The sequence below is a fragment of the Notechis scutatus genome, chromosome 2, assembly GCF_049901735.1.
Source record: "Notechis scutatus isolate UNSWTSFEM ecotype Mainland chromosome 2, rNotScu1.2, whole genome shotgun sequence".
NCBI classification, from domain to species: Eukaryota; Metazoa; Chordata; class Lepidosauria; order Squamata; family Elapidae; genus Notechis; species Notechis scutatus.
The window spans coordinates 107,705,066-107,712,010 of NC_142010.1; the positions used below are offsets into that span (position 1 = coordinate 107,705,066).

Sequence of the window (6,945 nt, forward strand, 5' to 3'; positions counted from 1 at the left end):
GACTCAGAGGGTTCCTCATTTATGTGGAGCTTGTGCAATATGGGTGGTAATACAGCATCTATGCTTGTTGTTCTTTGCTAGAAGGGATTTCTAAGAAACTATGAACAAATTCAATTAATTAATATATTGACCATCATCTTATCAATGGAAACAACTACAAAGAGTTGTATTGTTGAAAGTAAGATAATTAGGAAATTTTAGGAACTTCTTGGAGTGGGAAGTTAAAAATACCTTCTAGAAAAAGACAGTAACAAGCCACTTCTGAAATGTTTTGCCAAGAGAATAACATAGATGTGTCTGTTTAGTAACTATGAGTCAAAACTCATTTTGAGAGAGATTTTATGTTAAGCCAAGTTATTTTCTGCATCCTCTAAAGAAATAAACAGTCTCTTATTTCAAGCCTGTAACTATTTACTAAACATACTGTATTTATTAAATTATTTATTACACATAAAGATGGCACCCATCTTTAAGCATTTTGTGTAGTAACAAAAAATAGAATAAACATAGCAGAAAAAGACGACTGATTGAAAGCATAGCAAAGGCACCATTAAAAAATCCACTAAAATCTAAAGATAAAATACACATACTGGCTTCCTCTAACATCCGGATCGTGGCACATGGAGAAACAACAAAATCTTCTGGGTTTTCCAAAACACTGCATAGGATTTGGGTTTTAAAGCTAACCACGTGGACCTTGAATTGCACCATCTAATCTTCCTCTTCCTCCTACTGCAGAAAAAGCTGTTGGGGGTAGAAGCCAAAGAATGGAGCATTACAGTGACCATGGATGGCAGAACTACGTCATGCCTAGAGTTGGAGGGTTCAGCTAGCTAGAGGTACCTGGGTGTCACCGGGTCATTTCAAGTCCAGTCTTTACCAAGGAATTTTACTGGGTGACTGGGGCAGGCATCCTTGAGTCCAAACTGCCCCCTGCCCCCAGCTTGTTTGGGAAAGCTGGAGGACACAATGTTATAGATGCTACTTTTAGCTTTTTGAGCAAAGACAGCATGTGAAAGTAAACACTGTAATTAGGGTAATCTGTTTCTGGGTTGGAATCTGGGCTTATACGTTTTTCTATCTGTGATCTAAAGCACCTTTGTGGGGTGGGGAGAGGAAATGGTGTGAGGGGGGAGGTGTGTGTGCTTAGATGCAATTTTTGCAATCAACGGACACTGACACACACATGTGAAGCTCCATTTGTGCAAGCAGTGGCCATGCCTGCCACTCACACAAGTGGAGCTTTATGCGTGCACAAATGGAGCTACACATATACGTGCTTGCTTGCCACCTGTGTGGCCCATTTCCGAATGGATTGTGGTCCAGTACTGGATCACGGCCCAGGGATTGGGGACCCCTGATCTAAAGGCATGCTCCTGGCTCTACTTGCTCTTTTTTTTTTAAAAGAGTTTTTATTTTTTAAAAACAAACATACACATATAAAATATAAAAACATAAAACCACCTTCCATTTTATATACATACAGTGTATCAGTTGGTTACAAATCTTTTGTGCTATCCTTTTGTAGTCATTACTCACAGTTTATATCAATTTTCACATTTTCAAACTAACATATGCTTATATATTTATCAGTTATTAATCATCCATGACTAACTATTTATTCCATCATTTTATACGAGATATTCCAAATTTTATCTTAAAAGTTATGTTATACTTTCAACCAATGGTTATATATGTCTATATTATATTTTATATCAATCTATTGAATTTCTATCACAGGATTATCTAGTCTATTATATTACCATGTCTTTTTGTCCAACCATTGATAAAACAAATCCCATATCATATGGGAAAACAATTTTAGATCTTCTTGTTCTCTAATTTCAAATGTCAATTTACTCATTTCAGCACAGTCCATAATTTTCTTAATAACTTCCTCCTGCATAGGTATTTTATCATTTTTCCAATTCTTAGCAAATACAATCCTAGCCGCCGTTAAAACATTTACAATCAAATATTTCAGCTCTTTGTTGTATATTTCTGGTATAATTCCCAATAAAAAGATCTCTGGTTTAAAGTCTATATGTTGTTTTATCATTTTTTCCAAACATGTGTGGATTTTAGTCCAATATTTCTTTGTGTCCGAGCATGTCCACCACATATGGTAATATGAACCAGGTATCTGATGACATTTCCAACATTTATCCGATTTATTCTTGAACATTCTCACAAGTCTCGTCGGGGGTAGATGCCACCTGTAAAACATCTTATACAGATTTTCTTTATATGCAGCTGACATTGTCATTTTATAATTTTGAGACCACAATTTTTGCCATTTTTCTAAATCAATCCCATATCCAATTTTTTCCCCCACAAGCAGTCATCGTTTCTTTAACTTGTTCCTCCTCCAATTTAAATTCTAATAAGTGTCCATAAAGTTTTTAAATTACCTTTTCACCAGTACCCATCAAAATTTTATCTAAATCAGTCAACTTATCTTAAATACCTTCTGTTTTAACATCTTTGTCAAGTCTAGACTGTATTTGCAAATATGAAAACCAGTTCATTTTTACACCTTGTTCTTCCAACGCTTGCATAGATTTAAGTTCACCCTTTTCATTCAATATCTCACCATATCTGTTTGTTCCTTTTTATATATTATTGGATAAGAAAAAGCTTCAATGGTAGATATCCATAATGGAATTTTTAAATAGTATTGTCTTTTTATCTTCTCCCAGTTCAAAAACAATGCCTTCTCGAATGTAATGTCTTCTAAAATACCCCTGTGTTTTAGTTCCCTGTGTTTTAGTACCCTGTGTTTTAGTACCAAAGGAAGGCATGCCATACCAACAGCAAGTCATGCCCTTCTAAGGTCAATAGTCTATTGTTCCTTAATGTTATCCATTCCTTTACTCACATCAGATTTGTCGCCTGGTAATACAACTCCCAGTTGGGCAAGGCAAACCCTCCTCTTATTCTTGTATCTTGTAACAGTTTTAGTTTTATTCTTGCTTTTTTGCCCTGCCAAATATATTTCAGCATAATTCTATTTAAGTCTTCAAAAACCTCTTTCCCTAGTTGGATTGGAATTGTCTGGAATAGATATAAAATTCTAGGCAATACATTCATCTTAATTGTAGATATTCTCCCAATCAATAATAATTGTAAATTTTCCCATTTTCTCAAATCTATTGCAATCTGCTGTTTGAGTTTAAGATAATTATCCTCCTTCAGTGTGCTACATCTTGGTGTAAGGTATATCCCTAAATACTTAACCTTGTTTGTGACCTATATTTCTAAAACTTCTTTCAACTCTTTCTTTCGTCTTGCTAACATATTCTTTGTTAATATCTTTGCTTTACCTTTATTTATTTTCAAACTTGCTACTTTTCCATATTCTTCTATTTTTTCTATTAATTTAGGTTAATCGTAATCAATTTTCTTTTATCCATATTAAGCTTTGTGAGGGGGTTTTATTGCTCTAGTACAGGGGTCACCAATCTTTTGGACCTCAGGGACCACCAAACTCATAATTTTAGATCCCAGGGACCACTAACTGGTTCTGTGGGTGTGGCCTAATTTGTGGGTGTGGCTTGGTGTTCATGTGACTGGCTGGACATGGCTTGTATGTAAATATTATAAATATTTATATAAATATTGATTTTTTTATTTAAAAAGTGCAACTTTTACCCCAAATCAGGCAAAGCAGGCAGGCAGATTGAGTTGCTCACAGAATCACAGATTCATTCAGAAATCTATCTATCTGCCATTGGCTAGCTCAGTCTGTCACATAAAATTTGCTTGCAAGCAAACTCACAAAATTAACTCACAACACACCATGCATGTAAATACTGATTTTTTTTTATAAAAAAAGAGCAACTTTTACCCAAAATCAGGCAAAGCAGGCAGATTGAGTTGCTCACAGAATAATTCAGTGATCTATCTATCTGCCATCGGCTAGCTCATTCTCTCAAATTTGCTTGCCATGAGTCTGCACTGAATTTGCTTGCCATGAGTCTGCACTGAATTTGCTTGCAAGCAAACCTTCAGTCCTAAGGTTCAGCTGTACTTAAAAGCAGAGCCGAAGATCTAAAGACTATCTAGAAAGCAAGAAATCCAACTATTTCCTGCTTCCTAGCTAATCTAACTCTCCCTGCACAGCAGAACAGATGATGGTCAGAAAAAGGAAAAATAGAAATTTAGCAGGCAAGTTTACTGGGTAAGGAGTGAGTGGGGGGGAGGGTTCCTGCGGGCCATGTGGGTGGCGTAGCCTTGTGTTTCTGCACAACCTGGATTAATTGCTTTGGGGGGGTGCTCTGGGAGTGAGATTTCTCTGCGGCCCATCAAAATTTTCTCATAGCCCACCAGTGGGCTGTGGCCCACCAGTTGGTGGCCGCTGCTCTAGTAGGTCTTAATTCTCGTTGCTCTCTGGGTACACCACCTACTGCACCTTCTTTTTCTTTTTCAATTACTGCTATACACTCCTCTTGGAATTCAATTAATGACTCTTCCTTTCTTGCTTCTTCCTCCTTTCCTCTGAAATATTCTAAGTAGAATAGCTCAGCTTTTTCAACTGTGTCAATTCTGTGTCTTTGTTCCTGCCAGGTGAACAAGAGGCCTTCTGGAATCAGCCATCTGTAGTTTACAGCTTTTTAAAGTAACTCTTTGGTAAAAAAATAAGTATTCTCTTTTCATCTCTCTTACTCTTCTTGGTACCTGTTTCAGCACCACGATTTCTTTATCTTTATACTTTAAAGTTTTCTCTCTTGCCACCTGCAGTATCTATGCCTTGATAATCTTTTTAGTGAATCTGATATGAACTTCTCTTGGTAGACTGTTTCTCATTGAATATCTTGTGTAGACACGAAACACTTCATCCATCCCCTCCACCATCTTCTCTTTAGTTATCTCTAATGCTTCTGCCAGTATTTCTGTCATTATTTCAGCAAGATTTTCACCTTTTCCTTCTTCTACATTTTGAAATCTTAAGTAGAATTCTGACCTATCAATTTCCCATCCTAATGGTTCGCACCTGCCCTTCTAGACATTGCCCAATCAAATATCAATATCTCCAATTTTTTTGTCCCTTTGTGTATCTTCTTCTTCAATTTTTTAAAATCTGTCCTCATATTTTATCATCTGTTGAATATTTTCTACTTTCTCATCTGTCTTTTCAGTTCTTTGCTCAATATTCTCCACTCTCTTTTCTCCCTTCTGAATTCCTTGCATAATCATCTGTAATGTCACTTCCTTCTCTTTCTCCTGTTGTAAGATTGTCTGTATTGACTGTTGTCCTCCAGATGATGAAGAGGCTATTTGTATTGAGGAAGCTGGGGCTGTTGTCTTTCTGCTCATCTTGTAGTGCTTATCTGTAGAGAAAGAGAGAGAAAAAAGAGGAAAGGAAAAAGGAAAAAGAGGAAAAAAGGAGCGCAGGCAGGCAATTGCCACTCCAAAAAATAAAAAGGGAAAAACAAAAATCTTCAGGCACTTATGTACCTTAATCCAATTACTTCTCTTAATAAGAGAGAGAGAGAAAAGGAAGAGGACAAAAAAAGATAAAAAATTTAAATTCTAGTTCCTGGAATAGAAGATTGAGATCCAAATATAAAAATCTACCTGGGTGGGGGGAGTAAAAAAGGAGGTGAAAAATAACCTAGTGTGAAGCCAGTCACATCACTGCGACTGAGTATCCAAGGCTCTTTAATAAATCAACTCAAAGTTTCTAGTTCCAGTATTTTCAAGGTCCCTTCAATCTTCTTTGTTTCAACTTCAACTCCAGGCTATAATTATTTATAGTTTCACAGATGGGCACCTGCATAAACAATCTGCCATGCTCATCCCACTATCTTTTCCAGTGCAAAGCTCAGAGTCCTTGAGTATAGCACAAGTACATGAACAAACAGAAGAGAAAAAAGAAGCAATATATCCAAGCCTCTAGATGGCAGCACTACTTTTTTTCCTCCACTTTCACTCCCCCCTCATGTATTTAATACCAGGAACAAAAAAAGAAAATGAAATTCTTCCTTTTTTTAAAAAAAAAAATCTCAAATAAAAAAGAAGAGTCTTAATCAAAACACTTTCAAAAAATTGTTAAGAAAATAAAAACAAAAATAGAAAATTTAAAAGAAACCAGTCCATTTTAAAATTCAGAAGCTTTACCAATTCAAAGTTTCAATAAAAAGGGGAAAAAAACTTTCATTTTAACACGCTTAATTTTGCCGCTTAAACTCTTTTCTCTTCACTTTTAATTTCTCTTTAAATCTTTCAGGGTGTTCTCTTCAAGCAATAATAAGTAAAAATTCATCTCACCAAACTGACATACTTTCTTTCAATCTCTTCCATTCCACAGCAGTCCCAGCTTCAGCAGCTTGAATGGCTGCCTCTCCACCTCCGGCAAAAGGGCTTTTCCTGGATCAACCAGGGACTTTGTGATGTCCCTGGGATTGACAGGACATGCCCTTATCAATCACCATCTCTATGGGACAGTTTAGGTCCGCCGGGACCATCCAGCAGTGGAGGTATCGACGGCAATCTTGGAAGATCAAGATCACGCATCGTACCACCGCGACACCAGCTCTGCCCCCCTCTACTTGCTCTTAAGTCCATTCTCCCCTCTATCATTTTTAGCCAGGGGTGGGATTCTACTGGTTCTATCCAGTTCTATAGAACCCTTGTTAACTTTCTATGTAGTTTGGAGAACCAGTAGTTAGAAGCAATCTCCGTTTGTTTTTTTCCACCCTTATTGCATTCTTGGCAGAAAGCCTAGACTTGCTGTCTCTGGAGCTTATGAGGCTTGGCTTTCTTAAAGGGGAAGGGTTATTTTAAGATTTTTACAGTGCTTTTGGGAGGAAATACTTTCCTGGACAATCAGCACTTTGAAGAAATAATTGAATAATGAAGAAGAGCTTTTAGTGACAGGGAACTGTTGCAGCAGATCCTGTTTCCAAATCAGGACACAAGACCACGAAAGGTTGGAGAATACAG

General features: G+C 36.8%; 1 long non-coding RNA gene across 1 annotated transcript; it reads right to left on the reverse strand.

The window, feature by feature from the left end:
• Window positions 1–1,442: 1,442 nt before the first annotated feature.
• LOC148132165 (uncharacterized) lies at window positions 1,443–6,712 on the reverse strand. Its single transcript, XR_015747646.1, has 3 exons — window positions 6,271–6,712; window positions 5,249–5,330; window positions 1,443–2,536 (listed from the first exon to the last, which is right to left on the reverse strand). It is a non-coding gene; the product is annotated as an uncharacterized LOC148132165 (long non-coding RNA).
• Between the last annotated feature and the right edge of the window lie 233 nt (window positions 6,713–6,945).